The following is a 23040-nucleotide window of genomic DNA, read 5'->3' as shown; positions in this document are numbered from 1 at the left end:
CTTAACGCTTTTGGTCGCTCCAGACCGACGTATTTGACAGATGTCTCCCCCCCCCCCCTTCCCCAATTTCTGTCAGTCATGTTAGCTGACTGGCATAATGTTTGATTTATACTCCTGCTGAATTACTTAGTTAAAGCTGTTTATGGGGTGCTTAAAGTCGAACCCGTTGGCGCTGTTCAATCGCTGACTGCCTATTTTGTGGAAATTGCCGTGCTCTTCCACTGACTAAATCAATAAATGATGAAGCGTTGAGCCCTCCCTTGAATCTTTCTGTCTCTTCCATTAATACAGATGGGTAATGGTTTCAGACTGATGAACAGCGTTCAAGTATTAGTCCAGCACGTCTTTTGTTACAACTTTTGGTCTTGGGCGGAACCATGTATCCCAGTTTTCGGTCTAGAAATCTTCCTAGCAAGTCAAACATATTTCAAGGTGGTTTTTTTATTTTAGTGCTTCAATAATAAAAATTATTGTGCAACCGAAGCATGAGACGCTAGTGTCAGTCAACACAGCAACAAGAAGAATTTGCCAAAAATAATGAATATAATTGTGTCAGACTTGACAAGACAAATATTATCACATAGCATTAAAGAGTCATCATCAGGCAACAATAATTTATGTATCTAACCACAAATAACCATGGAGAAAAAGATATCAAGTTTAGCAAAGCAGCAAATCACTTAAAAGTAACCCTAACCTCACACCTTCTATAGGAGAAAAGAATATCATCATGAAATCCCAAGAAAATATCATCATCATCTACACAGTCTCTCCTTAACATGGTATCTTCAAAATAAATATATTGTAATGACCCATTATAATACTAGAAATACGTACAGAATATCATAAACATCATACCATTTGCCGACATCGGCAAAGCCCGACATATTCTCAATCCAGTACCTGCTGAGAAATGGATAAGTACAAACTTGGAAATTCCATTGGGTGTAAAACCATGAAACATGGTCTGCCAAAGCGTCTGCCACATGACCACTAACCATTTACTTCTGTATGTACCAAGCTGACTGTACTAAGGTGCTGAAGTATATAGAGCTGTCAATCCTTAACAAAACTAAGACGATGGTAAAAAAAAGGGAACATTTACAAGCACAAGGTGGATCTGCAACAGTAAAGTGCATAGGATTAAAATTTGCAAGTGGTAAAAAATTGGTTCATCATAAACATCAAAGAAAATATATGCCATAGTCTATAACGTATATGCCTATAGGTAATAAACCAACTGCAAAGCACTCTACAATCTGTCCAAAACACAAGACAAGTAAAGCATAGTATGACCTGCATACAACATTCTTGAAAAGACAATGCATGAGTATGGAAAATTATAAGATACAAATTAGGTGTAGTAGTATCAGTTGTGTGTGTATGTTGTCTGTCAAGATGTTTATGTGTTTCCTAATTCACTCAGCACATGTGAGAAAATCGTAGCTTCCACAAGTACAAATAGGCAAGATAATGCAGTAGGTTATTACTGTGCAAGAAAAGAAAATGTCACAGTACACAGTAGTAATTAGACCAGAAATGTACATTGCTGTAAGATGTAGCATGGCTGTAGCCTGTTGTATTGCTCTCATGGAAAAAAAATATTCATCAAGTATATCCAAGGTTGCATAAAAACTTCAAGAAAGTGACAACTGCATATCATACAAAAGAAACTTTAGTGTAGTACCAAATAGATGCAGAAAAGTTACTACTGTCAACCTGCCATGACTGATCTAAACTCATCTTTTATACTTGTTGTCGTCTTCAGTCCTGAGACTGGTTTGATGCAGCTTTCCATGCTACTCTATCCTGTGCAAGCTTCTTCATCTCCCAGTACCTACTGCAACCTACATCCTTCTGAATCTGCTTAGTGTATTCATCTCTTGGTCTCTCTCTACGATTTTTACCCTCCACGCTGCCCTCCAATGCTAAATTTGTGATCCCTTGATGCCTCAATACATGTCCTACCAACCGATCCCTTCTTCTAGTCAAGTTGTGCCACAAACGTCTCTTCTCTCCAGTCCTATTCAATACCTCCTCATTAGTTACGTGATCTACCCACCTTATCTTCAGCATTCTTCTGTAGCACCACATTTCGAAAGCTTCTATTCTCTTCTTGTCCAAACTGGTTATCGTCCATGTTTCACTTCCATACATGGCTACACTCCATACAAATACTTTCAGAAACGACTTCCTGACACTTAAATCTATACTCGATGTTAACAAATTTCTCTTCTTCACAAACAATTTCCTTGCCATTGCCAGTCTACATTTTATATCCTCTCTACTTCGACCATCATCAGTTATTTTGCTCCCTAAATAGCAAAACTCCTTTACTACTTTAAGTGTCTCATTTCCTAATCTAATCCCCTCAGCAGCACCCGATTTAATTCGACTACATTCCATTATCCTCGTTTTGCTTTTGTTGATGTTCATCTTATATCCTCCTTTCAAGACACTGTCCATTCCGTTCAACTGCTCTTCCAAGTCCTTTGCTGCCTCTGACAGAATTACAATGTCATCGGCGAACCTGAAAGTTTTTACTTCTTCTCCATGAATTTTAATACCTACCCCGAATTTTTCTTTTGTTCCCTTTACTGCTTGCTCAATATACAGATTGAATAACATCGGGGAGAGGCTGCAACCCTGTCTCACTCCTTTCCCAACCACTGCTTCCCTTTCATGCCCCTCGACTCTTATAACTGCCATCTGGTTTCTGTACAAATTGTAAATAGCCTTTCGCTCACTGTATTTTACCCCTACCACCTTCATAATTTGAAAGAGAGTATTCCAGTTAACATTGTCAAAAGCTTTCTCTAAGTCTACAAATGCTAGAAACGTAGGTTTGCATTTTCTTAATCTTTCTTCTAAGATAAGTCGTAAGGTTAGTATTGCCTCACGTGTTCCAACATTTCTACGGAATCCAAACTGATCTTCCCCAAGGTCCGCTTCTACCAGTTTTTCCATTCGTCTGTAAAGAATTCGCGTTAATATTTTGCAGCTGTGACTTATTAAACTGATAGTTCGGTAATTTTCACATCTGTCAACACCTGCTTTCTTTGGGATTGGAATTATTATATTCTTCTTGAAGTCTGAGGGTATTTCGTCTGTCCCATACATCTTGCTCACCAGATGGTCGAGTTTTGTCATGTCTGGCTCTTCCAAGGCCATCAGTAGTTCTAATGGAATGTTGTCTACTCCCGGGGCCTTGTTTCGACTCAGGTCTTTCAGTACTCTGTCAAACTCTTCACGCAGTATCTTATCTCCCATTTCATCTTCATCTACATCCTCTTCCATTTCCATAATATTGTCCTCAAGTACATCGCCCTTGTATACACCCTCTATATACTCCTTCCACCTTTCTGCCTTCCCTTCTTTGCTTAGAACTGGGTTGCCATCTGAGCTCTTGATATTCGTACAAGTGGTTCTCTTCTCTCCAAAGGTCTCTTTAATTTTCCTGTAGGCAGTATCTATCTTACCCCTAGTGAGACAAGCCTCTACATCCTTACATTTGTCCTCTAGCCATCCCTGCTTAGCCATTTTGCACTTCCTGTCGATCTCATTTTTGAGACGTTTGTATTCCTTTTTGCCTGCTTCATTTACTGCATTTTTATATTTTCTCCTTTCATCAATTAAATTCAATATTTCTTCTGTTACCCAAGGATTTCTATTAGCCCTCGTCTTTTTACCTACTTGATCCTCTGCAGCCTTCACTACTTCATCCCTCAGAGCTACCCATTCTTCTTCTACTGTATTTCTTTCCCCCATTCCTGTCAATTGTTCCCTTATGCTCTCCCTGAAACTCTCTACAACCTCTGGTTCTTTCAGTTTATCCAGGTCCCATCTCCTTAAATTCCCACCTTTTTGCAGTTTCTTCAGTTTCAATCTGCAGTTCATAACCAATAGATTGTGGTCAGAATCCACATCTGCCCCTGGAAATGTCTTACAATTTAAAACCTGGTTCCTAAATCTCTGTCTTACCATTATATAATCTATCTGATACCTTTTAGTATCTCCAGGATTCTTACAGGTATACAACCTTCTTTTATGATTCTTGAACCAAGTGTTAGCTATGATTAAGTTATGCTCTGTGCAAAATTCTACAAGGCGGCTTCCTCTTTCATTTCTTAGCCCCAATCCATATTCACCTACTATGTTTCCTTCTCTCCCTTTTCCTACTGACGAATTCCAGTCACCCATGACTATTAAATTTTCGTCTCCCTTCACTACCTGAATAATTTCTTTTATCTCGTCATACATTTCATCAATTTCTTCATCATCTGCAGAGCTAGTTGCCATATAAACTTGTACTACTGTAGTAGGCATGGGCTTTGTGTCTATCTTGGCCACAATAATGCGTTCACTATGCTGTTTGTAGTAGCTAACCCGCACTCCTATTTTTTTTATTCATTATTAAACCTACTCCTGCATTACCCCTATTTGATTTTGTATTTATAACCCTGTAATCACCTGACCAAAAGTCTTGTTCCTCCTGCCACCGAACTTCACTAACTCCCACTATATCTAACTTTAACCTATCCATTTCCCTTTTTAAATTTTCTAACCTACCTGCCTGATTAAGGGATCTGACATTCCACGCTCCGATCCGTAGAATGCCAGTTTTCTTTCTCCTGATAACGACGTCCTCCTAGTCGTCCCCGCCCGGAGATCCGAATGGGGGACTATTTTACCTCCGGAATATTTTACCCAAGAGGACGCCATCATCATTTAATCTTACAGTAAAGCTGCATGTCCTCGGGAAAAATTACGGCTGTAGTTTCCCCTTGCTTTCAGCCGTTCGCAGTACCAGCACAGCAAGGCCGTTTTGGTTAATGTTGCAAGGCCAGATCAGTCAATCATCCAGACTGTTGCCCCTGCAACTACTGAAAAGGCTGCTGCCCCTCTTCAGGAACCACATGTTTTTTTATACTTATAAACCAGAAATATCATCACATGCAATAAAATCGACTTCAACGAAAACAGGGTCACTAAACCCTAACCATTACCTCAATAATACTCATCATCATCATTATCATCTTCTCATCAGTAGCTTCACGTAATACATAATATATGTAAGCCACATAAATCATAATCATATACCTCATTAAACATCATCAGTAATCATCATCATCAAATACACAAATATGCAGTAACTTCATTATACAACACATCTGACATCTACCAAAATAAAATTCCCTGTTCTGTCTACATCAGTTGTTTCCCACAAAAAAAAAACCTCATAGCCATAAGTATAAAACATCCAAATACTGTACACAAAACACTTGCAATGACAATAGATCCTGAGAAAAAGTAATTGCAGCTCTTAGCAAATATTCCTTCTAACAGTAGACAACAAAGTATGAAAGCAACAGGCTGTAGATAGCATCAAATAAATGGTAGAAAATTCTTCTGAGCAACGGCAAAGTAAATCCAAATATAAGTACAAGTCCAGAGTTATAAGATACGACAAATAGGCTGTAGTGATATCAATCCAGTAGTAATCCAGATCGCAGAGTAAGTGTGTTGTCTGTAAAGCTGTGTCTATGTGTCCTATTCAAAGAACTCTTTGACAAGTTACAAAATCAGGGAAAATCGAACATTATAAAGCAATAAATAACAAAGTAGGTTGTGGTCATACCAATCCAATAGCAAACAAATTCTCAGCGTAGGTACGTTGTCTGTAAAGCTGTGTGTATCCTATTCGTGAAATTCTTTGACATTCGTAATATGGTGAAAACTCAGACTACGTTTGGTTCTCTTCCAAAACATTCGGATGACAAATTCGATTAATTCTGTATGGTCCGTTACAGCAAAGAAAGTATTTGCCGAATAAGCGTTTTCCTTTATTAGACAATCTTTGTGATCTGACGAGTACTTTTTTACCTACCGGAAATGTTCGTTTGAATCCCGAAGGCTGCTGGCGTTTAATCCCCCTTTCCTCAGCTCGTTTGACGTTGCGTAAAGCTATTTCCACGATTTGATGGTGTCGTAAGCATCGTGATATAGGTATCGGCACAAGCTCTGATTCTGTCAGGCGGCAGTTAGTTTTTCAGTACAAGGTACGGAGAAACTAACAAGGGCTCCTCCCGATCGCACCCCCCACAGATTTAGTTATAAGTTGGCATGTCCTGGAATTTTGGAGAGCGAAGTTGATTATGTGTGAGTGCCTGAACTTTGATAATTGCCTGAAAATAAAAAATTAATTTTTTCACTCGGTGGAAGACTTGATTGAACTAAGGACCTCCCGTTCCGCAGCTGCTCACGCTAACCACGGGACCACGGCGCTCGTGAGCTCACACGGTCCTTGATGTTGCCTATCTTGCGCATGGACTACTCAGTTTGTAAATTTTGCTTATTTTTTTCATAGTTCCACACAACTTCTTCCTGTTTTCTCGATTGATCTGTGTTCAGTTTTTCAAGGCCTATCCACTGTGCCAACTTATAACTGAATCTGAGGGGTTGCGATGGGGAGGTTCACTTGTAAGGAAGAAGCGTTGGGAATAGAGTTGATAACATTCTAAAATGTGTAAATGTATTTGTCCCAATCACTGTGTTTCTGGTGGCAATACAATATGCATAGTTTACCCATCTCTTTTCATAATGCGTTCAGATGGATTTGAAGAAGCGTCATAACGGTAAATGTAAATGGGTTTGATTTTCCTGCTCGAGAGAGTGCAAGTCCAGTAACTTGACTTAAATTGCGGATAACAAAGGCGGCGGACACAGTTTTGCCAGTAGCTTTACGCAAAGGTGTGAATGAAACAAATTTCGGGGTGAGCTCTTCAGCTACGAAAATATAATTAAGAAGCCTTGTCTGCTGGTAACAATAGAACCATATAAGTCAACGGTTGCTGTTGTTGTTGTTGTGGTCTTCAGTCCTGAGACTGGTTTGATGCAGCTCTCCATGCTACTCTATCCTGTGCAAGATCTCCCAGTACCTACTGCAACCTACATCCTTCTGAATCTGCTTAGTTTATTCATCTCTTGGTCTCCCTCTACGATTTTTACCCTCCACGCTGCCCTCCAATACTAAATTGGTGATCCCTTGATGCCTCAGAACATGTCCTACCAACCGATCCCTTCTTCTGGTCAAGTTGTGCCACAAACTTCTCTTCTCCCCAATCCTATTCAATACTTCCTCATTAGTTATGTGATCTACCCATCTAATCTTCAGCATTCTTCTGTAGCACCACATTTCGAAAGCTTCTATTCTCTTCTTGTCCAAACTATTTATCGTCCATGTTTCACTTCCATACATGGCTACACTCCATACAAATACTTTCAGAAATGACTTCCTGACACTTAAATCTATACTCGATGTTAACAAATTTCTCTTCTTCAGAAACAATTTCCTTGCCATTGCCAGTCTACATTTTATATCCTCTCTACTTCGACCATCATCGGTTATTTTGCTCCCCAAATAGCAAAACTCCTTTACTACTGTAAGTGTCTCATTTCCTAATCTAATTCCCTCAGCATCACCCGACTTAATTAGACTACATTCCATTATCCTTGTTTTGCTTTTGTTGATGTTCATCTTATATCCTCCTTTCAAGACACTGTCCATTCCGTTCAACTGCTCTTCCAAGTCTTTTGCTGTCTCTGACAGAATTACAATGTCATCGGCGAACCTCAAAGTTTTTATTTCTTATCCATGAATTTTAATACCTACTCCGAATTTTTCTTTTGATTCCTTTACTGCTTGCTCAATATACAGATTGAACAACATCGGGGAGAGGCTACAACCCTGTCTCACTCCCTTCCCAACCACTGCTTGCCTTTCATGCCCCTCGACTCTTATAACTGCCATCTGGTTTCTGTACAAATTGTAAATAGCCTTTCGCTCCCTGTATTTTACCCCTGCCACCTTTAGAATTTGAAAGAGAGTATTCCAGTCAACATTGTCAAAAGCTTTCTCTAAGTCTACAAATGCTAGAAACGTAGGTTTGCCTTTCCTTAATCTTTCTTCTAAGATAAGTCGTAAGGTCAGTATTGCCTCACGTGTTCCAGTGTTTCTACGGAATCCAAACTGATCTTCCCCGAGGTTGGCTTCTACTAGTTTTTTCCATTCGTCTGTAAAGAATTCGTGTTAGTATTTTGCAGCTGTGACTTATTAAACTGATAGTTCGGTAATTTTCACATCTGTCAACACCTGTTTTCTTTGGGATTGGAATTATTATATTCTTCTTGAAGTCTGAGGGTATTTCGCCTGTTTCATACATCTTGCTCACCAGATGGTAGAGTTTTGTCAGGACTGGCTCTCCCAAGGCCGTCAGTAGTTCCAATGGAATGGAACGGTTGCCAGATGACATAATTTCACAGGATACAACTGAGTATAAAAGGAAGATATTGTTGTCTTGGCTTTCTGGCATGATCTGCACTTCATAAGAACACGACGAATGCGTTTCTCCATATTAAAAATAAATAAATAAAACGTTTGACGAAGAATGAAAAAGCACCTGCGGGCTCGAGAATGAGCGTATGTATGTACCACATTAGTTTGTTAACTGGATGCTAGGGAATGCAGAAATCCAGGTAGGACTGTCAGGTGTTGACCGTTTAAACAAGATATTATTCCGAACGAGATAGTACAGTCTGATAGAAGATTTGGTTTTGTCGCGCCATTGCCGTTTGTTGTCTTTCCAGATCGGATCCTTGTCTTGCTCTTTAGCAACATCGGTCATCGCCGAAGAAATAAATTTTTCGAAAGCTACCTGTTGAATGTATAACACACTGAAATTGGATTGACAAAATTCTGTTGAAGAACCAGACGGAGTACTACTAACTGAGCGAGATAATGCATCATCGACATTATTTTCAACACTGGGAATATAGATGACCGTAAAGCGAAATTGTTGTAAACAATTAGCCCAATGAAGTAAACGCTCATGAAAAGTTTTGCTGACCTAAGAAATTGCAACGCTCTGTGAGCAGTATAAATCTTTGTATGTTTGCACAAATAAGAAGTGAAGGAATTTGAAAAAGGCCCACAGGACTGCTAAACATTCAAGTTCTGTTGTAGAATAGTTACGTTCAGCAAGAGACAAAACGCGGCTAGCGAATATTTTTTTTTTTTAACAACAAAATGCCGTGTTCTTCGATCTCTTGAAACAGAGAGACACCAATGGCCGTTTTACAACTGTCAGTAGCCAAACAGGAGTCATGTGGAATATCATGATGAGAAAGTAGAGGAGCGTTCAATAAAGCTTGTTTTAAACTGACAGATTCTTGTTGAGCTTGTTCTTCCCAGAACCAGTTGGAGTTTTTGCCGCTAAGTTGGCACAAACGTGGGGTATCGAGAGCCTTGTAGTACATAAAACGATGGAAAAAGCTGAACAAACCGAGAAAACTTCTGACTTGACGTTTGGAAGTGGGTGTGGTGATGTCACGGATAGCTTGCAACTTATCCGGGTCACTTTCAGTGTCAGAAACAGACGTGACGTGACCCAAAAATTTGATGTTGGATTTGTAAAATTCAGATTTGCTCAGGTTGACTGTAACACCACGGTCAGAAAATACTTGTAATAAAGAATTCAGGGTATCATTGTGCCCATCTCAGGACTTTTCGAACAGGAGAATATGATCGACATAAGTGGTAATCTTATTTTTCAAATGATCTGGTAAAATAGAATTTAAACCTCTGATGAATGGTGCAGACGAAATGTTTTATCCAAAAAGAAGTTTAGGGAACTGTTAGCATATGCCAAAACAGACAAAGGCCGTATATTTGTGGCCATTAGGGAGCAATTCAGTCCGCCAGAAACTATATTTTAAATCAAGGGAGGAGAAAATTGTGACGCCATGAAATTTCTTAAGAATCTCTTCCAAGGTTTGTGGTCTATCAGTTTCCGGTATAATAATGTTGTTAATTTCCCTCTAAGCGAGAACAAGACTCAGCGAACTATCTTTGTTTCGCACAATATGAAGCGGACTGTTATAAGGGCTGGTTGCCGGCAACCAGCCGGCTTAATAACACCTTGTTGAAGCATGGAATTAATTTCTTCTTTAACTTTCTGACGATAAATAAAATGGATGGTATAGTGTCGTCCAACAAAAGTATTGCGTGGCTTAACTTGAAATTCATAAAGAAAACCACGAATAGAGCCAGGTGCATTATCAAAAATGTGAGCATGAGTTTGTAAGATTTTCCGTAATTGTTGTTTATGAAAATCAGAGGTGACTTTACAGTTATCAACTTCTGAATCGTGTCAAAAATGTCAATCACAATGCCGTCAACGTTGTGGTCACAGTACGGGCCAGCAGAAATAAAGTGTGTGGTGTACCAGTCGATATTTCTATTTGAAGAAAGAAAATGCAGGTGACTGATATCTTGTTCCTCGCTAGAGAGGCTCTGATCAAAATTTAAAGATATGTTGTCGTCATTTTTTAATGAAATACAAGAGTTGTTAAAATCGAGCACTGCTTTATTTCTGTTTAAGAAATCGATGCCCAGAATGACTTTAGTTGTTAATAATGGAACTATAAGAAAGTTGGCGAAAAATGTGTGACTTGAGTAGAAAATTGTAAATGAGTTTGCAATTTAGCTTCAACGCTTTTACCAAGTACAGCATTCGGGAGGACGACGGTTCAATCCCGCGTCCGGCCATCCTGATTTAGGTTTTCCGTGATTTCCCTAAATCGCTCCAGGCAAATGCCGGGATGGTTCCTTTCAAGGGGCACGGCCGACTTCCTTCCCCGTCCTTCTCTAACCCGATGAGACCGATGACCTCGCTGTCTGGTCTCCTTCCCCAAAACAACCAACCAACCAAGTACAGCACCATTTATTTTAATTTTATTAAGAAGTAACATGGGACAAGAATCATCAGAATTGCAACGGTTGAATGCTGTGTGACTCATGACAGTAATGGGAGAACCAGAATCCAGAACTGCTTTTAATACGTGTTTGCCAACTTGAACGATTTCAACAGGATGATAAAAATGTTTCCAAGACTGTTCAGGTTCACGTAACAGTTAATCCTTGATGTCTTCTAAGCGGGTCATATGCTCGATGATGTGTGTAGAATGCGACGTACCCTGTGTGGGCGCGGCGTGGCATCATCTGACACCTTGTCCGCTAGTCATTGTTGCGTAGTCTGCACCGTTCGGTGTGCTGGCAGAAGTGACTACAATGATTTGAATAGTGTGCTGAGGTTCTGAATGATTTAGATTACCTTGTCGCGAATGAAAATGTGAATCTGGTTCATTTAAGCATAAGGACTGGTTGTTATTAAAGTGCCCTTTACTCCTGAAATTATGATTAAAATTTCTATTTCCCGGCTTGTGACCTTGAAAATGCTGGGCATTGCCATAAGAGATTTGCTGGTACGGCTGCTGTCTGTAATGGAAAGTGTTCTGTGTATAAAATTATTACCAGAATCATTTTGCGAGAATGGTTGCTGCTGTGACAGCTGTTGCGGCAAAGAATGATTCATGTGTTGTTCGGAATTAACATATTGCTGACTATAATGTTGAAAATTGTGATTCTGCTGTCGGTAGTCATTAGGAAGACTTTGGTTCTGCTGAAAATGTCGTTGCTGATTACCATTAAAATTCTGGTGGTTGTCAAAATTTCTGTTACTTTTTCATTCCCAAAATAGTTACTCTTATTGTGATTGAAAAACGTACCAGAAGGACCACCGTTGTTTGTAGCGAAAATTGTGGTTGTTGTTAGAAAATTTATTATTATTATTCTGCTGAGTAATTGTAAAACGTCACTAAAAGCATGTATGTTAGATGTTTGTTACCCTGCTCTTAACGCACATTTCAAGCTTCCTGGAAGTTTTGAAATACAGAGGTGGGTCAAACCTGACGGGCTGAGTGGCTCAAATAAATGCTGGTTTTGTTGTACCATGTGTTCAAAGCATTTTGTTAGCGTTTCAAAATTCGAATTTTATCAGTTTGTCTTTTACAGCACTCTGTGTCGTCTCAGACCAGTACGCTGCAAGGAAAGCGCTTTGAAATTCTTCAACTAAAAAACACTGGCGTGCAATAGGTCGCATTCTCGTTGATAGTTTCCCTTCCAAAAAGCTACATATAAATTCTAATTTGTGAGAAACAGGACAGTTTGGTGGCAAAGGAGGACATTGCTGAATCCAATCTAAGGGATGTAGACAATTAGAACCATTACGAAATACTTCGAATTTTCTGACACACAAAAAATTCATTGTAGTCGAAACCATCGGTTCTAAAATTACACTGGGGCGCAATTTGTAACTTAATTTCTGTTAACTTCGATTCTTAAGCTGGTTTAGAGGTAAATGGACATGCTGATTCCAAAATTATAATTAGTTTTTTTCCTATCACGTCAAGTTTTGTTTCTACCGTTGTTGCGCATGCGATTACGCTTCTGACAGGTAACTTGTTTGTTACAGAAAGCAGTGCTGCACTCCGTCGGCGAACCTTAAACTAGTGACGACTGGAGGGGATAGTGACGCGGCGCGACAGGTTTAGATTCATATTGCCTAGACCAGGGGTTCCCAACAAAATTTTCTTGAGGACCCCCTCATCGACCATGATTGGTACCTTGTCATATCACAGTATCAAGTACCTAAAAAAGCCAAATTAAGAGTCTTTTTATACGTTTTCTATGTTTGGTACTTAGAAAAAAAATTGGCATATTCATTATTGAAAAAATATTGAGCTTAAAACGTTTTCAATTTAGCCATCATTGTTATTGTTAAAGTTTGATTATTGTTCAACATCTTTGTCCTCAAATCTGGGTGTTTAGTATAACAAACTCCTTTAAAAAAATAAAAATTGAGTGTGAACTGAAAATGACAGGAAAAAATTTAAACTGAGTGACGTACTTGCTTGAACATCAAATGCATTATCTTCCTCTTCATCTGTAGGCCTTTCTCGTTTTAACGAACCACTTTTTAACGAACGGTCCTTTTTTAATTACGCGAACTGTAGCTTCCGTGAAAAATAACGCTTTACAAATACTACGGTTTTAATACAGAATATTGAATATGTAAACAACAAGGTGTGTGAAAGCACTGGCAATAAGTTAACAATGGCCGATTGTCGTCTGAAATGCGAGTTTCTGTGTAAAAAGTGACTGTCAGTTGTCAGATGCAAAGAGGCAGCGCGCGCAGTCTAACGGCATACAGCAGAACTATTTGCCTCTGTCCAATTCTAGTTTTGCGCTAGAATGTGCTAGTGTCAGTTGGCTCTAAGAAGGCGCTAGACGCAGAAGTTAGCGTTCGCTAAAGCTCTGCTCCTGCAGGAAGCGGCCAAAACAAAAAATTGTTTCACACTAAATATATTTAATACATTTTTTATTCTAATAGCATCTTGCGGACCCCTCTAGCATAGCTCGCGGACCCCTGGGGGTCCGCGGACCACCTATTGGGAACCAGTGGTCTACACTACAGTGATCAGTTACGCATGAGACGCTGTAGTCAACAGGTGTACTTGTCGCTCTGATATAGTGTAGCCGGCTTCCGACGCGTAGTGCAAGAATTTATAGTTACACAAGATTAGCAGTATTTACTTCTTATTTATATATAAACGAAAAAGTTTCTATATGTCTGCCGCTGGTAGTTCGCGTCGTAAGTGCTTAAACAGTCCCGATTCGTTTTATATATGTGGCAGTTTTACCATTCCCAGTCAACGGACAAACATCAGTAATTTTCTCAGGGAAGCCTATTTTGCTTATTTTAAAGTAAAAATTGGCGACCAAGATAAATCTTGGGCGCCTCACAAAGTCTGCAAGCAGTGTTTGGAGGGTTTGAGAATGCGGACAAAAGGAACACGCGATAAACTTCCGTTACGTAGCCATCTTGCTAACTTTCCAGAAAATCTTGGTGCTGTTAGAGATGAAGAGGGTGAGCGATTCCACCAAGATCTGAAGGTCACGGAAGCAAGGTATCAAGGTAGATGGGATGTCGGTATGATGGCTGACTACTGCTGGAGCATCAAGCGATAATGTCCCCAGATGGAACATTGTAGGAAAAGTTATAAGCGAAAATTTGTACCCTAATATCTTTGTTTTTATTATTTGTATATACACGGTGTTACTTTGAATATTATAATAACCTTTGAATTAATGAAATATTCTAATATGCTACTACGTTTGGTTAGTACCCACTTTATTTTCCTTTGTATGCCCAGTTTTAGTGACTTTTAGCGTAAAGAGTGAGTATCCTGTAGTTTAAAAACTTGACGTGATAGAGAAAAACTGCTAACAGTTTTGAATTCAGAGACCAAAAATTAGTTAAGAACAAGTCACAGATCTAGGACAACAAAATGGCTGTTCCCCAGTGTTATCAAAAGAATGCTGTCGGTTGAAAAAGGTGCCAGAGTTGTCATGTGATTGTAAAGCGTCTCTTTATCTGACCGGTTTAGTAAACTGAGATTGCTGAGAATGTTCTGTATTCTGATCGGGACAAAGAGTGGCAAAATTATGTGAGCAGTCCTGAGAAGTGGTATCGTTCTTACTGTCAGACTAGCGAGCATTAAGATTGTTAAGTTCATGTTTGATTTGACGATTAACTTGCATCTGTTCCTCCCGAAAGTTTTCAGGTGGTTGAAATTCTTCAGTGTCAGTGAATTTTAATTGTGCTACAGTGTCGACGAGTTTTCATCATATTCGGCTTTCAGATTGTCGTATTGGTCGTGAATTTTCGTAGTATCATCTTTAAATGACTGTAACTGTACAGCATGACTACGCGTTTTCTTTTGCAGAGTAGCAACAATTTCAATGGGTATCGACTTTCTAACTTTAGCAGTAAGTAGTGCTTTGTCTTGCCGCTGAGTTTCAGAAATGGTATTACGTTGTTCATCAACGGCTGCTTCTCTGTCTGGCATAAGTTGATGAAGGTCGTCATGAGCTGTAGTTAGTTTGCTTAAACGAGATGTGACATTGATAACCTCTGCTGTAATATCATTTATGCGATCTGCTAAAGCTTTCTAACTGTCTTTTAATTCGTCAGAGAGTGCTTTCTGATTATCACGGAGAGCATCTAAAGATTTTTTATGCTCTTCGAATTTGTGATTAAGCTCTTCCAAATGAGTAGCCTGTGCATCAGAACGTGCTGTAAGAGATTCACGATTAGTACATTTGTCAGTAAGTTCTTGAAGTTGCTTTGTAAGGGACTCGTTACTGTTTTTAAGGTCGTCAAAACGAGTGGACTGTTTATCAAAACGTTTCGTAAGTGTGTTATTGTTTTCTTTAAATTATTCAGCAAAACGCTTGGATTGTTCCTCAAAACGTTTATTATTGTTTTTATATTTCACCTAAGAACTGAAACAAAGGATCGAAATGAGCTTGGTGCTCGAAATTCATATTATCTGTACTCAGATGAAGCTGTTGCGTGACAGTTCTGTCGAAAAAATTCCATAAGGCTGGGTGTCTAATTTTGGAAAGGTTGTGAATCTTACATAGTTATGTGTGTGATACTACTTTTCTCAGAAAATAAAACATCAGAGTTACAACAAACGTTACTATTGAATGCAGAATAATGTCACTATGAAGAGTGTATACAATGTTCGTGACTTGACTATCCGGTTCCAAAAACACAGCGTCAGAAATATGTTTAGTATTAGTAGCTACAGAATGATCAGCCAAGTTATTATTGTTGCTGTCGGTTGCATTTTGCAAATCAGATTTTTGCGAATTCGACGTAGTGCGTGATTTGCCGACAAACGTACTACGTGGCATGAGGATAGAGAAATATAAAAACAAATCACAAAATCACAGATGTAAAGGACAACGTAGAGAACAATAATATCAAAGCTGAAAGGCAAAAAACAGTATTAACAAAATATGCTTTTTCCTAAAGTACAATAATAGTTAAAGTAAGATGGAGCTGTATACAATATCTGGTTGTTTCTCAAAACATTCCTACGTCGCCCCTACTGTACAAGGACATCGCCAAGTGCAAGTTACCTAAATAAATAAAAATATTATGTTGCAAGTTATCTAAATAAACAAAAATATGTCTGAAGTACTCTGTTTCTGATTGAAAGCCTGAGCTGTGATAATAAATGAATTGTCGTAATGAAACTTGTACTGTCATGATGTGAAAGCAAAGCTGCACTGTAATAATACTTAACTATCGTAATAAAAAGGGAAGTCTCTCATACTGTAAAAGTTAGCAATGTGACTGCAAGAATTTTGAACAGTATGAACTGCCTGAATAATTAACTTGGACATGAAACGTAGAGTAATTGACTTTGCAAAATTTGATCACTAAAACGGTCTCTGAATAACGTAAGATGGCCCTAATTGAATAAATAAAAAAGGACATAATATTTTCTCATTACTTCTATTCTGCGCAAATCTGGATAACGCGTTGCAGTACTCTCCTCTGTCTTGCGCGCCGCTAAGCTAACGCTCTAAATTAATATATCTACACAGACACCTGAGAGGTGCAATGAGTTCTCTGTTAACTGCAAATCGAAATGTTTATCGAACATACTTCGTTGGATAATCCATTAAAAAGAACTGCAAGAGAAAGTTGGCAAGAAAACGAAATTGCGCATAAATGACAACACCGTGGTTTTTTTGTATGTTGAGAAAAAGTGCTGTAGGCAGACTTTAGATTCAATGAACTTCTCTATATCCAAACAATACACTTTCCGAACTCTGAAATTTAACTACTTCCAGTACAATAACCAAGTTATTTCGATGCTGCAGCAACAGTGCAAAAAAGTAATATCATTATTGCATTTACCTGACGTTCCATTGGATTTCTTCCTTCACAAATCAGTTTCATCATCATGTCGACTGAACAAATTTTTGAGACTTTAAATTTGAATCATAATATTGCCACAGCTTCCCTGCTTGCCTAACTCTAACACAGTTGATCTTCGACAGCTCTCTCTATCAAAGCTAAACATTGTCTGCTCCACTGCGCCCTCGTGCAGCTCAAAGATACTCATTTAACATCTGTGATACAGCTTAGAACATCGCTGCTCGCTCACGGTCGATTCAGATACCAAAAAATTCCGATACCAAAATTATACATGACACCTGTGAACTCTTTCATTTTTCTACGACCATTTGGTTTAGGTTAGGTATTACTTGAGATAATCGAAGATTAACTACGTTCATCACCTGAAAAGCTGAATAGCATTTTCATCATCTCGGAGGGTTTAACTTTTACAAAATCATTTTTTAAAAGTTATCTTAATTATATAGTAAATGTCCTATCAACATTTCACGTTCCTAGGACTAATTGTTTAGACTGGTCATTCATACATCGACAGAACTTTGAACAACCATTCAACCAACTTACAGGTTGAATTTTGGGAAACAGTTCCTTAGTGTGCATCTAAGTTTGGTGTATCTTGGACCAGAGTTCTAGGCTGGGCATCTATTCGGCAAAAAACTTCATCAGTGGATCAAGTTCGAAAATCTTCATAGTGAGCACTTACGCCATGCGCAAAATATTCACGCCAAACTTTACAGTTATGCGGCCAGTAGAGTAAGCAGCACGTTGTTATGTCCATCAGTCAGTTTCTTCTTCTTTTGCTTAATACAAGCTTCACACAGATAGCACTAAGTATTAACGACTGGACGTCCTGTTCGGCGTCGCGTTAATTTTGTAAGTGGACCACTGCATAGAGTTCAGATTTCAACAACGTTAGGTAATTGAATATTGTTGTTGTGGTCTTCAGTACGAAGATTAGTTTGGTACAGCTTTCCTTGCTACTCTGTCCTGTGCAAGCCTCTTCATCTGCGAATAACTACATCCTTCTGAATCTGCTTACTATATTCATCTCTTGGTCTCCCTCTACAATTTTTGTCTACCGCACTTCCCTCCAGAACTAAACTTGTGATCTCTTGATGTCTCAGAAAGTGCCCCATCAACTAATTCCTTCTTCTAGCTAGATTGTGTTATAAATTTGTTTTCTCCCCAATTCTTTTCAGTACTTCCTCGTTATTTACGTAATCTACCCTCTAACCTTCAGCATTCTTCTGCAGCAGTACATTTCGAAAGCTTCTATTCTTTTCTTGCCTAAAATACCTATATTTTATGTTTCACTTCCATATATGACCACATCTCATACCATTACTTTCAGAAAAGACTACCTTGAACTTAAATCTATATTCAGTGTTAACAAATTTCTCTTCTTTAAAAACGCTTTTCTTGCCACTGTCAGTCAGCATTTTATATCCTTATTACTTCACCCATCGACAGTTATTTTGCTGGCCAAATAGCAAAATTCATCTACAACTTGTAGTGTCTCGTTTCCTAATCTAAAGCCTTCAGCATCCCCTGATTTAATGAGACTACAATCTTTGTTAGCTTTTGTTGATGATCATCGAAAACCATGCTTTCAAGACTCTGTCCTTTCCATTGAACTGCTCTCCCAAGTAATTTGCTGTCCCTGGCAGAATTACAGTGTTATCAAAAAACCTCAATTTTTTTCTTTGTCCTTGACTGTTATTCATACTTCAAATTTTTCTTTGGTTTCTTTTACTGTTTACTCTAAGTAGATATTAAATAACATTGGAGATAAGCTACAATCCTGTCTCATTCCCTTCTCAACCATAACAGCAGGGCAATGGGGATACAAGCACAATATATTTATGTGGGTTGCATACATTCAGGGGCAGGCATACACTCATGGGCAAACCTAATGTATGCTAATTGATTTATGACTCCATGGGGTTGATTTATGATCCCCCAAAGGATAATATAGCCTTATGAGAAACCCTCAAACCTCCCCCTGCTCCTTCCCTTCTCCTCAGTGAAATCCCAAACCATCCCTCTCCCCTGCAGCAATACGAGCACACTTTTGATATCAAATTAGTTGACTAATTAGCGAAATTGATCAGTAAATTACTCCCTCTTCCTCCTGGGAAACCTCCCAGCCCTCCCCTCCTCTCCCCAACTCGCCGTCTCCCCCATCTGGAAATTGGTCGTAAAAAGACTAGGGTCTGTGCTGAGAGAGGAAAGACATAGAGTACTTTACTTTTTTATTTTGGGTGCAACACTGTTGGCAATTGTCAGGAACAGTCCCTCCCCTCTGCCCCTTCTCATCTCCCTTAACCATCTCTTCATGCTGATACAACTGCTCTTTTTGAATTTCATGCGCTTTTAAAGGGAGTTTCTGGTGCACTTTCTTTGTGATCACCCCCTTAACCTATTGTTCTGTTCCATGTCACTACATCTGATATCAAATTAATTAACTAATTAATTAAACTGATCAAAAATGGTGGGAATAGCTCAGTTAGGGTACTCTCTTAACCTGTTGTGCCTCTTTCGCTATTCTGTCGAACACGAGCTGCTTCAGGTCAGACCTGAGTTAATCAAATAGCCCCCATCCACACTATCAATTAGCTTGACTAATTAATTAAATCAGTACCCTTTTTGTGTCCGTGGTAGCTACAGACCCCTTCTGGAAATATTGATTGACAGTCTGAACGAACCAAGAGGCTGCACTACATGCTGGCTGCTGGAAGCTGCAGTCCACCCGGGCCATAAGACTACACCGCAACACAAGAGATGCCAGCCATCTGCTATTAAGTACGCATCTACCGGTATTAGCATGTTGCACATACAGGGATTGTTAATCAATATTAAAATTACATGATGCATACTCAGTACCCAGAGAGCATCATTGCCCTCAACTAGGGACACAAGCTCCATTTTTTGTGACTGTCTGGCAGCCAGGTCATCCCCCAGTCATGGTCTCCCATGTTTTTGACAGTGTACTCTGCTGGGGAATTTCTGTCTAGGTCCACTTGCAGCACCTTCACAATCTACTCCCAAACAAAAATCTTCCACACCAGGCCAGTGGAAGTAACTGCTCCCTGTTCTCAACCTACTGTTCTAACATTCTGCGTGGTGTCTGTTTGTTCTAAGTTGTGTCTCCCTACCACTTTCGCGCGATGACGCTCTGAGCGTATTTTTTAGGGAATTGACTAGTTTGAACCTGGGACCTGTTGCTGGTAAGGAGACGCCAGACAACACATGACATGTAGAGTTCAGAAGAGTTCAGTGAGACTAGCGATGATATAACCAAATACTTAATGATTTCAGCATCAGCTCCACTGCACTCACTGTAAAAGAATCTTAATGCTAACTAAATTTAGTAGAAGGGGTTCAAGGCTTTCCTATTTTTAGTTAGCTGGTAAAATAATGTCGAAAAAGCAGTTAAGTTTACCACTGGAAATTTTATTCTACTCACAAAACATTGTTTATAAATTGCACTATTGATAAAAGGAAATGTTTTAATACAGGATGATAAAAACCAACTGCGTTCAACAAAAATGTGAACGAATATTCCCTGAATGGGTTTCCAAGTTCTACAATGGATCGAAGGATGACCTATGCCATCTCACATCTATAATCTAGGTTTAAATTAAGTTTCACAAAAGAGAAAACTATCAAAATGGTCTACAGTGACCCTCAATAATCTTTAATTAATTTAACTTGTCGTAAATTACAGTGGCTGATGTGGCTTCTCAATAATTATATAACAGAAAAATCATCGCGTTTCAGATTTTTACTTCAAGTAGCAAATGTGAACACCATGAGATTTAATTGACGATCGACACTAGTAATACGTAAAAAGGGGGTGTAACAGATGAGACTTTTGCAGTTCTGAGTGAAGCTTTATGCGCTGTTATGCGGCATCACGTGTGTTCATTACCTTGTCGTTGGTTAGGCAGCGTCAGGGGTGGCGGGCAGCACAGCTCCATGCAGCTCGCCGTCTCGGAAGCAACTCTCTCCTAACTTCTCCTTACTACAATTTACCGAAGTTGGTTTAAAAAAAACTAGCTGGCTGTGTTTTCATCTGACCAATCAGGGTCTCAATGTTAACCTTAAGCTCCGCCTACAAAAATTCTGTCTATCCAATGAGAAACATTATACTTTTCATGTGGGGCAATGTTTTTAACGTTTGCAACGTAACGGAGACGTGAAAAAGTCTCACGCTAAAACTTGCAGCTGGTGTGGCCCTTTTAGTGTTATCGTAAGATCTATACTGTTCTTCTGGAGGGCTCTATCTTTTAACATTGGCTGGGGGGAAGTCCTGGCGGTTGGCTGGCCACGTGGGTGTCCGTCCCTTATCGTAGGGCCTTCTAGCTTAACACGGTTCTGCTCTCGGCTTCTGTTCTCGTTTCTCACCTCGGAACTGCGTTTGTTTCACGGTGGGTAGGTATGACATGCATTTAGGCGTTCTTGTGTTAGTCTGTGGTATTCCATTTGCTCACTCGTTGATCGTATTACTTTGGTTAATTTAATGTCAGGATTTATTCGGAGCTATGTGACATACTGCCGGATTTGCTTATCATGTCATGGAAGGTGTTGGATTTGCCTGACACCTTACACTGTGCAGATACTGACTAAGTTAGTTCATAACACTACCAGCAGAGGACGCTGGGAGAAGCAATCTCCCCAGCACTCCTCACTCTAATCCCTTCCTCCACTCCCCCTCACTACAGTTACTTCCTGTTGAAAAAAGCGTTAGATGACAGCAACTCTTTGTTATTGCCACCAGAGAAATTCCTGCCAAAACACATTCTCAATCCTCCACTCTCCCCCACACTCTGTCCCACTCTCCTCCACTCTCCCCCTTCTCACCCACTCTGCCCCATTCCTCCAGCTCACCCTCACACTCACCCACATTACCTCACTCTCCCCCTCTCCTCCTGTCCTCACCTAATCTCCCCCTGCCCTCTCCAATGCTCACTGTTCCTCCCCCCCCCCACTGCCCTTCAGTAGGCCCCACGACCCACCCTCACACCAACTTTCACTCTCGCTATTTCACCCCCCTCCCCCCCCCAGTCTTCCCCTTGCCCTTCTCCTGGCTTTGCCCCAGGTATCCCACCACCCGAATACCCATTCCCTGCTTAGCAGGTTCAGGAGGTTAGCACCTTAAATTGGAAAAGCCCATTCGTTCGTCACTGGCTTCCTCTGTGATACGCTCTTACTCCAGGCAGAGCAGTAATAAAAACCAACCACACTGAACAATGAATTTACTTTCAAAATCTTTTCTTAAAGAATTAACTTTATTTACTAGCGATTCATCAAGAACGTTAACACATTTAATCACACTATATGAGCATGGAAGCAGTTGCCAGTGGGTAGCCGATGAAAACAAATTTCTTTCAACAAATGGAAATTTTATTCCTAAAAACCTTTTCTTTAAAAAAAAGATTTAAAAATTATAATCAGAAAGCACCCTCTAAATATCAAGTTACAACTTATTCAGAGGCAGAAATAACTTTTTTTTTTTGACACTATGAGCTTTCGGGCTGAGAAGCTTGCTGCTCCCCTTTAACACGACCATAGTCACGACCACTCACAACGATCTCTGGAAGACTACACTGGTGCAAATCTGCAACACACTGGACTACTTTAAACTAAAAATTTTAACAACTCACACAAATACATAAACTATGCACCCTGTAGGACGGATGGAAATGGTACAAAACACTCACAAAAAATTACTTGCCACCGAAGGTGTAACTTGTTTTTAAAAGAAAACTCTAAGGGTGGAAGGGTGGCAACTTCATATACTAAAATTACCATTTAAGTAAGAACCCATGAAATGCCGTCTTACATAAAATGTACAAACATGCTCTACATTACACATATACCGCCTCTCAAGATGGTAGGCAAGATTAAAACATATTAAGGAATTCGGCCTTTACACCTTAAGCAATAAATTCGTTAACACCGAATCCGACAAACATGACACAGGCAGCTATTAACGTACGGCAGACCGACAGACAGACAGACAGATACTAACTGCCCAACAACTGCGGACGGGGAACAGACGAGCAGGCTGGCGACGAGAGACTGACCAAGAAAACAAGTAGAGTTTAACAAGTAAATGAAACAACATATCACGAATCACTTAACTTCTAATAAACTGCGATGTCTGGCGAAGACCTGGCGGAGCACCCCCAAAACGCTCTCCCGAACCGTCCGCTGCCAGCCGCTTCAACGGACGCAGGAAGGCACGCCGATCTCCCGTCTCACGGCGTCGCAGCTCGCACCAGCCAGCCCGACGTCGTGGGTTGACTTCTGTCGCTCTCGTGTCGGCCGCGAAGCCACTACCCCTCGCTATACGGTGCGG

This window comes from Schistocerca nitens, chromosome 8 (genome assembly GCF_023898315.1).
Source record: "Schistocerca nitens isolate TAMUIC-IGC-003100 chromosome 8, iqSchNite1.1, whole genome shotgun sequence".
Lineage (NCBI taxonomy): Eukaryota > Metazoa > Arthropoda > Insecta > Orthoptera > Acrididae > Schistocerca > Schistocerca nitens.
The sequence above is the reverse complement of the archived record's forward strand: the minus strand, read 5'-3'. Positions refer to the sequence as shown.